We start from the raw sequence: 15,013 nt of genomic DNA, 5'->3' as shown, positions 1-15,013 counted from the left end.
CAGAGGAGTAAGTGCACCACCTTCTGACGAGAAAAGGAATCTCGCAGAGCTCATCACCAAAAAAAGAGATCAGGGCCACGTTCAGCACTGACAGAACAGAGCAAAGCATTTATTTAAATGGAAATGGTGTTGTCCTGAGCATCCTGTTGCAGACCGTGGGCAGACTAACAGACTTGGGTGGACAGAATTGGAATAAAATTATTTAGACAATCAAGGCTATAAAGAATAGACTGCTACATACATTACAAAAACATTTTTTGGAATCCGTAAAATATTTTACAAACTTTGAAGCCACCAAAGTGTTTAATTTTTTTAAGGTGGAACGGCTTCACTAATTTATGCAGTAGGTAAAAATTCAATACTGTTGCTGCGTACACCTGGGCCACATACTGTTTTCTTATCTGAGCAGATTTCCCAGTTGTCAACACAGAAAAGGTTGTGTCTGTAGATTTTAATATGGACAGTGAAAATTATTCTCTTTGATTAATTGGGTAATACTGTATTTTATAGCCCGTTAAGGTTATGTTCCACTGAAAACGCATCTTTGGTCTTCCAGATCATTTCCGAGGTACATACTTCAATTGACTTGAGGTGTGGACATCCATCCATTCATTATCTTAACCCACTTTCCCAAACAGGGTCGCTGGGGGGCTGAAGCCTATCCCAGCAAACATTGGACGAAAGGCGCCAGTCCATCGCAGGGCAAACACACCATTCACTCACACACTCATTTTCAAACAGAAAAAGGTCAATTTGACTGTACATTTCTACCAAGTATCTATGTACTTACCCAGTTAGTACTGTGTAATTACCCAGCTGTAAAACTGTGATAGCTTTGAGCTTTTACGTTTAGATTTATCATATATCGCATTGACTGTTTTATGAAGTTGTTTTTGGTTTAACTTAATTTCTGAATACACAACCACACACACACACTGATGCACACACACAGGTACACACAGACACAGTTGGTCACATAGAGGGTTCAATTGTTGTTAGTATTTCTGTTTGAATATATTAGAAACCACATATCAAAGGGGTTCACACTGTCAGGGTTGGGAGGTAGTGACCGGTTGTGGCCACCAGGGCCACAGGCAGGGGTTCATTATTTTCACCTTCTGAAGGTATTTAAAGCACTCGCCGGCAGTCTGTCGGCGCTTTGGTGTCAACCATTCGCTCATGCACCAAGCTGGTAAGCACGCGGTAGACTCGGTGTGTGTGAGTCAGGTATCGTGCTGGTTCGGGTTTCTTTCACTCTCGAAAGAAAAGGTAAGGAAGTTGTTCAGGTCGTTAGTGCTGTGTGCGCTTCTGACGCCTTCTTAAAGGTTCCTTTTATTTCTAGCTCGTGTGAGCTTTTGGGTGAGGGACGGTGTCCCTGGTATTGTATTTTGGTTTGTGATTTTCCTAAGCTGTGTCTCAAGGTTCTTTGCTTTTGAGTGCCTAGTGTTTTTGTACTAGGTTGTACTTTTATTTTGGAGTTTGTCTCCGGGTAGGTTTCTGTTCCCCTTCCTGTTCCGGGAGGAGTTTCCCTCTGTATTGTTTTCTCCCTGTTCCCTTTTCTGCCAGGATCTTGTGGCGAGCATGTTAGCGTGCCCGCTCATAAGGTATTGTCCTTAGTTCCACCCTTCCCCGTCTTTACACACACTGGCAGTGGGGGTCCCCGGGAAGTCTGGGTGCAGTGTATATTCCTTCCTGGGAATGTTTACTCGTGACATTTGTTATCTTTCTGACCAGGCTACTTAAACCCTCGCTTGTGGTTAGCGTGTTGAGATTTGTGCGAAAACATGAAAGACAATGGTCTTCAGCAAAACCAAATGCATTCTTCGTGATCATTATGCAGGTATGAGTCACAGCCTGTAATTAACTTAATTACATCAATTAAGTTAATTACAGTCTATTTGGGGAACTATTATAATGCGTTGAGTAATAATTATACAGACACAAGTCAACACCTTCATAGTATATAGGGCAGTCGCTTGACAGGCATACCAATTGGAACACATCATAAATCCTCCTAGCTATCATCGACAAGTAATTGTATTTGCACTTGTAAGGGTGCGGGCTGAGGTATGGACCCAAGTGCAGAGGAACCAGGCAGAGTAACAGAACAGGAAGTAGATCACATTAGACAACTGGCTGGCTGTTATAGTTTTAAGTATAAGTATAAGTGAAAGAGTATCTGTTTTTTTAAATCTGTTTTTTTTCCTATTTTAAAAATTACAATGATTTAAAAAATCAAGTTTTGTCAAACTTGAAAGGCCTATTACTGACCATTTCATTGATTTCCTATGGAAACTCCTCCCTGGGGTTTGGGCCTAGAAAGTTTATGATGTGTTTGGTGGGCGTGCCCTTTAGTCTAGGATCTAGTAGTTCCTGTAGCCTAGATTCAGCATATGCTTTGTCCCTGGTAAACTTTCTACTGTAACTGAGTAGGAAATATACCAATGAGTCTGAGCTCAATGGTAACAAATGACCCCATTTCTCCTCCCAACAGAGACCCAGTGGACACAGGTGAGAACTGGATGACTCTAGCACAGGTAAAGAAAAAAATCTGCCTAATCCAAAAGCACCCCCTATCCTTCTATATTGACACCTGTGTTAAAAACCCAAATATTCTGTGACGTAAACTTCCCCTTTCCAATGCATCTCAGATCTCTAACCATGCCAGCCCCACCACCCTGCTCAGTAGGAAGGCCACCAGTATTTTACCCTTCCCCCATTCCTGCAGCACACACTCCAAATAACTGGGGTAGCCATGGGCCAATGCCAGCAGCCGCGCCTCTGCAGGTCTGCAGAATTAATGGCATATCCATGGACCAACATAAGAGAAACGGTTAATAACCTAGAACCTGTGCTTGATAACCTCATGAAAATTAGCTTTTTACTATGTGTTTTGAGAACAAGCAGTTGTAATGTAACATGGTCTCCAAAGCAGTACATACAGCCTTGATATGACTCGGTAGCTCAGGCAACTATGGGCCTCACCTGATTATTGAACACACCTGCAGTGTGTTATCTTATTACCCAGACTCTGTTTCCTCCTGGTGAGGCATTGTTTCTATAAGCATTACTGAGCCTTGTAAGTCGTACTGAGCGTGTGCTACTGACCAGTGCTAGTTTTCTGATCTTTGCCCGTTTGTTACTTTGTTCCTTGGATTCCAGCTTTGGATTTGTTTGCCTTCCTTGATTTTCCATGTTTTTACCTGACCTTGCCTCTGGATTTCTGTATTGGTCTTGCTTACCTTCTTCTGCCAACCTGTACCTGTCCTTGACTACAAACTGTTACCGTGTTGTAATAAAGGTTGTAATAAACCTTCTAAACACACTTGGATCCCTGTTAGTTGCATTACAGATTTTAATCTAGATTGATCTGCTGCTCCTATCCACTTAGATGTTTGACATGCTGTGTGCTCTTCTGCATATCGCTGTTGTAACGCCTGGTTATTTGACTTTCTTGTCAGCTTGGCCCTTCTCCTCTGACCTCTCTCATTAACAATGCATTTCTTCTCGCAGAACTGCTGCTTACTGCATGTTCTTTGCACCATTCTCTGCAAGCCCTAGAGACTGTTTGCATGAAGATCTGAGATCAGCAATGTCTGAGATACTCAATACCCATTCTGACATTTGGTTCGAAAAATAGCTGAGCATTTTGACTATGCTTTTATGCATTTTGTTGGCTGAGTAAATATTTTAAATTAAATAAGCTGGTGTACAGATCTACCTAATAAAGCGGTCACTGAGTATAATTTAATCTACTTACATTGATAGCTAACTTATTTAGTGTCCATTTCATATATTTTTATCTTTAAAAAAGGTTGCAGCAACTAGCCCCTTTTCTATGTTAAATTAGCTTGCTTTGGGATAAATTGATTTAAAAAAATTTTTAGCTACATGCAAAGCCTGAAATATATTTTTTGATTCATGTAGTGGTAATATTGTGTAATCACTCACAAATAGTTTCATAGTTTTCCCAAATGACAGAGGCTATTTCTTGTTTGTTATCCTTAGCTTCAGGATATCATTATAAAACTACACAACACACAGAGAATCTCTATGGATCATTGTTAATCATGTGACAATTTCCTTGACGATGACATGTTGAAGGACAATGGCAACCCATAGCAACCCATTTCTTTTTGCAGTAAAACTCAGGGGTTAAACTAGGCCTTGATGACATGGCATCCGTTAAAAGATATGATGGTGCCCAGTCAATATCAGTTTTCATATGAAGGTTGGTGTTACGGCAGGGCGGACAGAGGAACCAGAAGCAGACACAGGAGTGTGGAAAATGGCAAGTTTACTCACAGGTGATGGGGCAGACAGAGCTTAGTCACAAAACAAGCCAAGGTCAAAATCCAGGGGGTCAGTCCAAACAGGCAGAGGTACAGAAATCCACAAAACAAAAGAATAGTCCAGGGAAGAAGGCAGGGGTCAAAACAGGAAAACCAGATAAACAAGGGCAAGGGCAAGGACTGGAGAACAAGGGCAGGGGCAAGGAAACAAGGAGGCTAGAACTTGGGGAAGGAATCAAGGGCTCGGGAACAGAAGCAGGACAAGACGAACTAGCCGCGTGCAACTGAAAAGGACAGGTATAAATACACAGGGGAATGAGACAAACTAGGCGGGGCATGAGAGTGAGGGCGGTCTAACAAATAAACATCAGGTGAGACACATGAAAGGGACAATCACGAGGGGGAAACAAAAACGTGGACTGGAATCACAAAGACACACATGTAATACAAACGGCTCCGGACTAGGGAGTAGACAATTTGCAGAGAATCAGGAGATGCAGAGATACAGAGAGACAGGTGCGAATACTTCGCTGAAAACTAAGCAAGTAATCAGTGATAGAATAGGGAGGTGGAGTTACAGAACAGAATTGAAACTGGAGATGCATTAGTAAGTTAGTTAAGTGCTTTAAATTACAAATACCCAAAACTAGTGAATGTTAGTTTGACAAACATATTAGTGTGTTAGTATAATTAGTACTGTACACATTCTATGTTAGTTGGGATTAGTATATTAGTGCTATGTACAAACATGAAATGGAGAGAAAGCAGGAAGTAAGTAATGTAAGATTGGAAGGAAGACTGAACCCCGGAACTACCGTAAACACCCGAATAGTGGGGCACGCAGACAAGGGAGTGACTGGACTAGAAAACATTCAGACTCAGACATCACAGGGGAAGACGAGTGCAAAGACAAACAAATATAAACAGAACCAGACATGAAATATGAAAAATAATAAATTACAAGAATAAATAATACTAAACAATGATACACTAACACACAGAACACAGGAACATAACAGTTGGATGCTTGACCTGTAACAGAAGAAAACTAGGGGGAGGGGGGACTTCACTGCTGTAGCCCTCTGCATGCCCTCTGTGTGCCCTCTGCATGCCTCCAGCTGTACCACCAGCTGTACTTCAGTTAAAACATAGCTATAACTGTAAAACGTACTAAGACAGGGTGACACAATGGAAATAATCTAGCAATGTAACAAGCTAACAGTCCAATAGCCTAGACCTACTCCCAGCAGGTGTAATCACAGTAACTAACTAAAGTTAAAACGTATTTTCTTATTTCATATTTTTAGGGAACATAATGGCATTTTGCAACTTGGCAATCAAGTAGAGGTTTACTTTATGGATATGATATTTCAGTAGCCATCTAGCTGGCTAGCTGTTGGCCTGGAGTGTCTGGAGCAAGAGGCCAAGAACAGGGCCAAGCAGGGGCTGAACAAATGGGCTGTCCTGAGTTTTATCCTGTTATGGCATTCAGTGTTTTCCCAGTGTTACAGTATTGGTTTCCTGGAACTAGATGTCACTGTGGGGGCGCAGTTGTAGCATTTCAGGTGTACAATTTCCTTTCAGAAACTGCACGTTTTCTGCCAGGTCATTATGCAGGTATGAGCCAACAAGTGCACTGTATATTTGGCCTCAAGTGAACAATCAGGGTGTGTAGACTGGTCATTACAGAGATATGAGCCAACACATGGGGGGGAAATCCTGCATCTATCACCATTCTGAATAGGGATGCATCGTACATCAACATAGCTATCATTGCTATTTTATTGTGATTACATTTAATCATTGTTAACTAGAGGCCAGTGAAGGTACTTTGGCAAAATAATCTGAATTGGACTCGAATGAGCTTAGTGGCCTGAGGTATCACTCCCCTGTTGTATCTTATTGAATAACAGAAAGGAACCACTGAACTACATTGTGGTCCTTTTGGCCATGAAAAGTACAATAGCACAAGCTTGCTCGTCAGGATCAAAAAGTTTCACTTTGAATATTCGATTGCAGAAGCTATTGTTAAAGATGTCATTTTGTGGGCTAGAGTCATTAGTGCCATTATTGCTACAGGTTTCTTGGCAATTGAAAACGTGCAAATCAGGGTTTTTAAATCTGTTTGCCTTGAAAGCCACACATCATTTTTTTTCTTTCCATTTTCAAAATTGCAGTGTTTTTGATATATTACTAGATTTGTCCTAATTAAAAGATCTAAACTCACTGAGAACTGTTTTATGAACAACTGTACACCTGCTTATTCATGCAATTATCTAATCAGTCAATTTTGTGGCAGCATTGCAATGCATACAATCTTGTAGATATGGGTCAAGAGCTTCAGATAATTTTCACTTTCAATGTGATGACTGTGGAATGATAGTTGGTGTCAGAATATCTCAGAAACTGCTGATCTCCTGGGATCTTCACACACACCAGTCTCTAGAGTTTGCAGAGAATTACACATCCAGTGAGCAGCAGTTCTGCGGGCAGAAAGGCCTTGTTAATGAGAGATATCTGCAGAGAATGGCCAGACTGATAATAGCGTGACAGGAAAGTGACAGTAATGAAAAATAACCACACAACTAAAAGTCTAAAAGATAAGTCTTATAAGTACCTAATAAAGAGCTCACTGAGTGTACAATGATAGACTAATACAGAAAACAATGAAGCCTCCGCAGGGTGAAGTACTTAATTTGTATCCCAGGGATGCAGTGGAAGCAGTGTAAAACTATAAATGCATTAGAATGTGACCATACAGACTATATCAAAAGTGGACACGGCTGCAATCAACCAGCCTGTGGGTGATGGAGTGAGGAGCATGTTATGACCCAGTCAACGGTCAGCCCATAACAGAAGAAAGAAGGGGCAAGAACAAAAAAAAAAAAAAAAGGAATTATTGGGAATTTATTGCATATAACTTCAGGAGTGGACAAATAATAAACAAACTAAACATATACTCAGTGAACACTTAATTAGGTATTTATTAGATGTATTTTTTGTTATAGTACTATGTCGCCGGCCGTTAAATAGAGTGTTGCTGGATCCATTGAATTCTCTCAGAGTGGAGATTAACCCACACATTAGTTATCAGATTACTATATTATCACCTTCGGCATACCATTTATGTGAGCTTACATTCTAAAGGTTCTTCTTGGAGCATACAATTTCACAAGAACATCTTTATTGATGAGCTCTCTAGATTGTTTCGGGGAAATGAATTAACCTTTAGGAACTAGGTGTTGGCTCATACCTGCATACTGATCAGGAAGAAAACATCTAGAGTAGCTGAAGGCCATTGTCTATGACATTTTTTGTGAAGCACGAGTTTGGTAATTCTAAACTTTTTATAAACTGTGCAGCGTGATAGACAATGGCCTTCAGCTACTCTAGATGTTTTCTTACTGATCAGTATGCAGGTATGAGCCAACACCTAGTTCCTAAAGGTTAATTACACTCCGGTGACCTGGTGTATGCTGGCTGATTGTTAGAAAAACACGAGTCAACACCTTCAATAGATAGTATATAGGTTAGTAGCGTGATAGGCATGTAGGCGGAGCCAAGCGAGGGGTGAAAATTCAGCATCTGTCATTGGTCTGAATAGGAACACATCATAGATCCTCCAGCTATCATTGCTATTTTATTGTATCTGTAAAAATGTTTGCTGGGTGTGTTTGGCTCCCAATACATACAGAAAAAATCACATGGTCATCACATACAATTGGTAGAAGGTAACAAAATGTTGAGTATGAGGATGTGTATGACATTCAAAAACTATTCTGTGATTAGGTGGAAAAGATCTATTGTCCTCATTGGATTCACAATCTGGGTCAAACAATGAGCTCTTTCACCATAAGAAAACTACACAAGGTGAAAGGCTCTTAGAGTTCATTTTGGGGGGTTAATTAATTAGTTTTTCAGTGAAAGACTGAATTTGTTGCCCGGTTTTTCAAATAATTTTCATACTGATCAAGATACCACAAGATCAGGATTACAGAATCTAGATTTGCAGTTTTAGGATCTGTTGATGAACAGCATTAACCTCCTAAGACCTGGCGTACACTTGCGTGGACTCCACATTTTGGGCTATACAACCATAATACTTCATTCTTAAGACCGAGAGTCCACATATGTGGACATCATTTTTCTCAAAAACTACATCATGTCAAAAGATGATGCTTAGTTTTTATACTTATCGGGTCCCATTAAGCCCAAATAGCAAAGAGAAATTAAAAATGCATACCAAAAAAGAGTGCGGGTCTTAGGAGGTTAAGACAAACATCAACATTTCATTAAGATGTAAACAGAATGGGCCTCATTTATGAGAAGTGCATGGTTGTAAAGTGTGCTTTGTGCGTTTATTATTCCATTCATTTATAATTTATTTTGGCAAAATTATTTGAATAAGCCAATTGAAAATGATAATTATTCATATCATTTAAAAACACAACAGGATTCAACTTTAAAATGGGTGATGTTTCATTCCGGTAATCCTGGATAATTAATGCTTGAGTGGTGTTGAATATAAATTCCATAAAACACATAAAAAGTTTGCTATAAGCGTAGCCTACAAGTCTAAAAGTTTGCTATGAATAGGGTGCACTGTATTGTTCTATATACAGGACTTAACAAGTACAGACCTGTGGCTTTCACCTCTGTAGTGTTTTGAGAGGCCTAAGACACATCAGATCCTCTCTTCCACCCACTCTGGACCAGCATCCATTTGCTTACAGAGCCAGCAGGTCCACAGAAGATGCCATCAACACAGCTCTCCATACTGCACGGACCCACCTAGAACACCCAGGGACATATGTGAGGATGTTGCTTGTAGATTTTAGCTCTGCGTTCAACAAAATCATCCCCAGCAGAATGATGACCAAACTGCTTGACCTGGGTGTAAATGGTAAATGGCAGGCATGTATATAGCGCCTTTTGATGCTTCTCCATTCATACACACACACTCACACACCGAAGGCGATTGAACCAGCAACCCCCCGACTGCCAGATGACTGCTCTTACTGCCTGAGCCATGTTGCTATGTACAAACATGAAATGGAGAGAAAGCAGGAAGTAAGTAATGTAAGATTGGAAGGAAGACTGAACCCCGGAACTACCGTAAACACCCGAATAGTGGGGCACGCAGACAAGGGAGTGACTGGACTAGAAAACATTCAGACTCAGACATCACAGGGGAAGACGAGTGCAAAGACAAACAAATATAAACAGAACCAGACATGAAATATGAAAAATAATAAATTACAAGAATAAATAATACTAAACAATGATACACTAACACACAGAACACAGTAACATAACAGTTGGATGCTTGACAAAAAACAAAAAACAAAAAACATCCAGTGAGCAGCAGTTCTGCGGGCAGAAAGGCCTTGTTAATGAGAGATATCTGCAGAGAATGGCCAGACTGATAATAGCGTGACAGGAAAGTGACAGTAATGAAAAATAACCACACAACTAAAAGTCTAAAAGATAAGTCTTATAAGTACCTAATAAAGAGCTCACTGAGTGTACAATGATAGACTAATACAGAAAACAATGAAGCCTCCGCAGGGTGAAGTACTTAATTTGTATCCCAGGGATGCAGTGGAAGCAGTGTAAAACTATAAATGCATTAGAATGTGACCATACAGACTATATCAAAAGTGGACACGGCTGCAATCAACCAGCCTGTGGGTGATGGAGTGAGGAGCATGTTATGACCCAGTCAACGGTCAGCCCATAACAGAAGAAAGAAAGGGCAAGAACAAAAAAAAAAAAAAAAAGGAATTATTGGGAATTTATTGCATATAACTTCAGGAGTGGACAAATAATAAACAAACAAAACATATACTCAGTGAACACTTAATTAGGTATTTATTAGATGTATTTTTTGTTATAGTACTATGTCGCCGGCCGTTAAATAGAGTGTTGCTGGATCCATTGAATTCTCTCAGAGTGGAGATTAACCCACACATTAGTTATCAGATTACTATATTATCACCTTCGGCATACCATTTATGTGAGCTTACATTCTAAAGGTTCTTCTTGGAGCATACAATTTCACAAGAACATCTTTATTGATGAGCTCTCTAGATTGTTTCGGGGAAATGAATTAACCTTTAGGAACTAGGTGTTGGCTCATACCTGCATACTGATCAGGAAGAAAACATCTAGAGTAGCTGAAGGCCATTGTCTATGACATTTTTTGTGAAGCACGAGTTTGGTAATTCTAAACTTTTTATAAACTGTGCAGCGTGATAGACAATGGCCTTCAGCTACTCTAGATGTTTTCTTACTGATCAGTATGCAGGTATGAGCCAACACCTAGTTCCTAAAGGTTAATTACACTCCGGTGACCTGGTGTATGCTGGCTGATTGTTAGAAAAACACGAGTCAACACCTTCAATAGATAGTATATAGGTTAGTAGCGTGATAGGCATGTAGGTGGAGCCAAGCGAGGGGTGAAAATTCAGCATCTGTCATTGGTCTGAATAGGAACACATCATAGATCCTCCAGCTATCATTGCTATTTTATTGTATCTGTAAAAATGTTTGCTGGGTGTGTTTGGCTCCCAATACATACAGAAAAATCACATGGTCATCACATACAATTGGTAGAAGGTAACAAAATGTTGAGTATGAGGATGTGTATGACATTCAAAAACTATTCTGTGGTTAGGTGGAAAAGATCTATTGTCCTCATTGGATTCACAATCTGGGTCAAACAATGAGCTCTTTCACCATAAGAAAACTACACAAGGTGAAAGGCTCTTAGAGTTCATTTTGGGGGGTTAATTAATTAGTTTTTCAGTGAAAGACTGAATTTGTTGCCCGGTTTTTCAAATAATTTTCATACTGATCAAGATACCACAAGATCAGGATTACAGAATCTAGATTTGCAGTTTTAGGATCTGTTGATGAACAGCATTAACCTCCTAAGACCTGGCGTACACTTGCGTGGACTCCACATTTTGGGCTGTACAACCATAATACTTCATTCTTAAGACCGAGAGTCCACATATGTGGACATCATTTTTCTCAAAAACTACATCATGTCAAAAGATGATGCTTAGTTTTTATACTTATCAGGTCCCATTAAGCCCAAATAGCAAAGAGAAATTAAAAATGCATACCAAAAAAGAGTGCGGGTCTTAGGAGGTTAAGACAAACATCAACATTTCATTAAGATGTAAACAGAATGGGCCTCATTTATGAGAAGTGCATGGTTGTAAAGTGTGCTTCGTGCGTTTATTATTCCATTCATTTATAATTTATTTTGGCAAAATTATTTGAATAAGCCAATTGAAAATGATAATTATTCATATCATTTAAAAACACAACAGGATTCAACTTTAAAATGGGTGATGTTTCATTCCGGTAATCCTGGATAATTAATGCTTGAGTGGTGTTGAATATAAATTCCATAAAACACATAAAAAGTTTGCTATAAGCGTAGCCTACAAGTCTAAAAGTTTGCTATGAATAGGGTGCACTGTATTGTTCTATATACAGGACTGCATTGATAATGTCACTGTTGATAAGCAGATCATGTGCTTTCCAAATAGCAAACCATGGATGACGACGGATGTGAAGCTCCTGCTGAGGGAGCGAAACGCAGCCTTCAGGTCCGGCAATAATGAACAACATAGTGTTGCCAGATCAAACCCGAAGCGAGCCATCAGGCAGGCTAAAGCAGCCAATGGGCAGAGGATTGAAGGTCACTTCAGTGAGGGTTTGACAACTATAAAGGCAGCAAAGAACAACCAGCAGCAGCAGCAGCAGCGACTCGCTAGCTGAAGAACTTAATAATTTATTTGCCTGCTTTGAGGTGTATGAGGCAGAGGCTGAGACCGCACTGCTAGCATCCACTAACTGCCTGGCATTTACGGTTAGCACAGATGAGGTCAGAAGAGTGTGCCGCAACGCCAACCCCAGGAAAGCTGCCAGACCAGACGGTATTCCAGGAAGGGCGCTCAGAGACTGTGCGGATCAGCTGGCAGAGGTGTTTAGTAACATCTTCAACTCTCCCTGTCTACATGCACTGTCCCCACCTGTTTTAAATCTGCCACCATTGTGCCTGTCCCCAGAAAAACAGCTATCAGCAACCTTAACAAGTACAGACCTGTGGCTTTCACCTCTGTAGTGTTTTGAGAGGCCTAAGACACATCAGATCCTCTCTTCCACCCACTCTGGACCAGCATCCATTTGCTTACAGAGCCAGCAGGTCCACAGAAGATGCCATCAACACAGCTCTCCATACTGCACGGACCCACCTAGAACACCCAGGGACATATGTGAGGATGTTGCTTGTAGATTTTAGCTCTGCGTTCAACAAAATCATCCCCAGCGGAATGATGACCAAACTGCTTGACCTGGGTGTAAATGGTAAATGGCAGGCATGTATATAGCGCCTTTTGATGCTTCTCCATTCATACACACACACTCACACACCGAAGGCGATTGAACCAGCAACCCCCCGACTGCCAGATGACTGCTCTTACTGCCTGAGCCATGTTGCTATGTACAAACATGAAATGGAGAGAAAGCAGGAAGTAAGTAATGTAAGATTGGAAGGAAGACTGAACCCCGGAACTACCGTAAACACCCGAATAGTGGGGCACGCAGACAAGGGAGTGACTGGACTAGAAAACATTCAGACTCAGACATCACAGGGGAAGACGAGTGCAAAGACAAACAAATATAAACAGAACCAGACATGAAATATGAAAAATAATAAATTACAAGAATAAATAATGCTAAACAATGATACACTAACACACAGAACACAGTAACATAACAGTTGGATGCTTGACCTGTAACAGAAGAAAACTAGGGGGAGGGGGGACTTCACAGCTGTAGCCCTCTGCATGCCCTCTGTGTGCCCTCTGCATGCCTCCAGCTGTACCACCAGCTGTACTTCAGTTAAAACATAGCTATAACTGTAAAACGTACTAAGACAGGGTGACACAATGGAAATAATCTAGCAATGTAACAAGCTAACAGTCCAATAGCCTAGACCTACTCCCAGCAGGTGTAATCACAGTAACTAACTAACGTTAAAACATATTTTCTTATTTCATATTTTTAGGGAACATAATGGCATTTTGCAACTTGGTAATCAAGTAGAGGTTTACTTTATGGATATGATATTTCAGTAGCCATCTAGCTGGCTAGCTGTTGGCCTGGAGTGTCTGGAGCACGAGGCCAAGAACAGGGCCAAGCAGGGGCTGAACAAATGGGCTGTCCTGAGTTTTATCCTGTTATGGCATTCAGTGTTTTCCCAGTGTTACAGTATTGGTTTCCTGGAACTAGATGTCACTGTGGGGGCGCAGTTGTAGCATTTCAGGTGTACAATTTCCTTTCAGAAACTGCACGTTTTCTGCCAGGTCATTATGCAGGTATGAGCCAACAAGTGCACTGTATATTTGGCCTCAAGTGAACAATCAGGGTGTGTAGACTGGTCATTACAGAGATATGAGCCAACACATGGGGGGGAAATCCTGCATCTATCACCATTCTGAATAGGGATGCATCGTACATCAACATAGCTATCATTGCTATTTTATTGTGATTACATTTATTGTTAACTAAAGGCCAGTGAAGGTACTTTGGCAAAATAATCTGAATTGGACTCGAATGAGCTTAGTGGCCTGAGGTATCACTCCCCTGTTGTATCTTATTGAATAACAGAAAGGAACCACTGAACTACATTGTGGTCCTTTTGGCCATGAAAAGTACAATAGCACAAGCTTGCTCGTCAGGATCAAAAAGTTTCACTTTGAATATTCGATTGCAGAAGCTATTGTTAAAGATGTCATTTTGTGGGCTAGAGTCATTAGTGCCATTATTGCTACAGGTTTCTTGGCAATTGAAAACGTGCAAATCAGGGTTTTTAAATCTGTTTGCCTTGAAAGCCACACATCATTTTTTTTCTTTCCATTTTCAAAATTGCAGTGTTTTTGATATATTACTAGATTTGTCCTAATTAAAAGATCTAAACTCACTGAGAACTGTTTTATGAACAACTGTACACCTGCTTATTCATGCAATTATCTAATCAGCCAATTTTGTGGCAGCATTGCAATGCATACAATCTTGTAGATATGGGTCAAGAGCTTCAGATAATTTTCACTTTCAATGTGATATAAGTAACTTTGACTGTGGAATGATAGTTGGTGTCAGAATATCTCAGAAACTGCTGATCTCCTGGGATCTTCACACACACCAGTCTCTAGAGTTTGCAGAGAATTACACATCCAGTGAGCAGCAGTTCTGCGGGCAGAAAGGCCTTGTTAATGAGAGATATCTGCAGAGAATGGCCAGACTGATAATAGCGTGACAGGAAAGTGACAGTAATGAAAAATAACCACACAACTAAAAGTCTAAAAGATAAGTCTTATAAGTACCTAATAAAGAGCTCACTGAGTGTACAATGATAGACTAATACAGAAAACAATGAAGCCTCCGCAGGGTGAAGTACTTAATTTGTATCCCAGGGATGCAGTGGAAGCAGTGTAAAACTATAAATGCATTAGAATGTGACCATACAGACTATATCAAAAGTGGACACGGCTGCAATCAACCAGCCTGTTCGGGATCCAGTCCTTGGCTTTGTTTTGCTTTCAGTGAAGTACCTGTGGGTGATGGAGTGAGGAGCATGTTATGACCCAGTCAACGGTCAGCCCATAACAGAAGAAAGAAGGGGCAAGAACAAAACTCTGTGA

The 15,013-nt window shown here is 40.5% G+C and overlaps 1 long non-coding RNA gene across 1 annotated transcript; it reads left to right on the top strand.

The window, feature by feature from the left end:
* Positions 1–1,565: 1,565 nt before the first annotated feature.
* LOC133112009 (uncharacterized) lies at positions 1,566–13,832 on the top strand. Its single transcript, XR_009705029.1, has 3 exons — positions 1,566–1,604; positions 2,495–2,537; positions 11,855–13,832. It is a non-coding gene; the product is annotated as an uncharacterized LOC133112009 (long non-coding RNA).
* Positions 13,833–15,013: the final 1,181 nt, after the last annotated feature.

The sequence above is a fragment of the Conger conger genome, chromosome 15 (assembly GCF_963514075.1).
Source record: "Conger conger chromosome 15, fConCon1.1, whole genome shotgun sequence".
Lineage (NCBI taxonomy): Eukaryota > Metazoa > Chordata > Actinopteri > Anguilliformes > Congridae > Conger > Conger conger.
The sequence above is the reverse complement of the archived record's forward strand: the minus strand, read 5'-3'. Positions and strand labels throughout refer to the sequence as shown.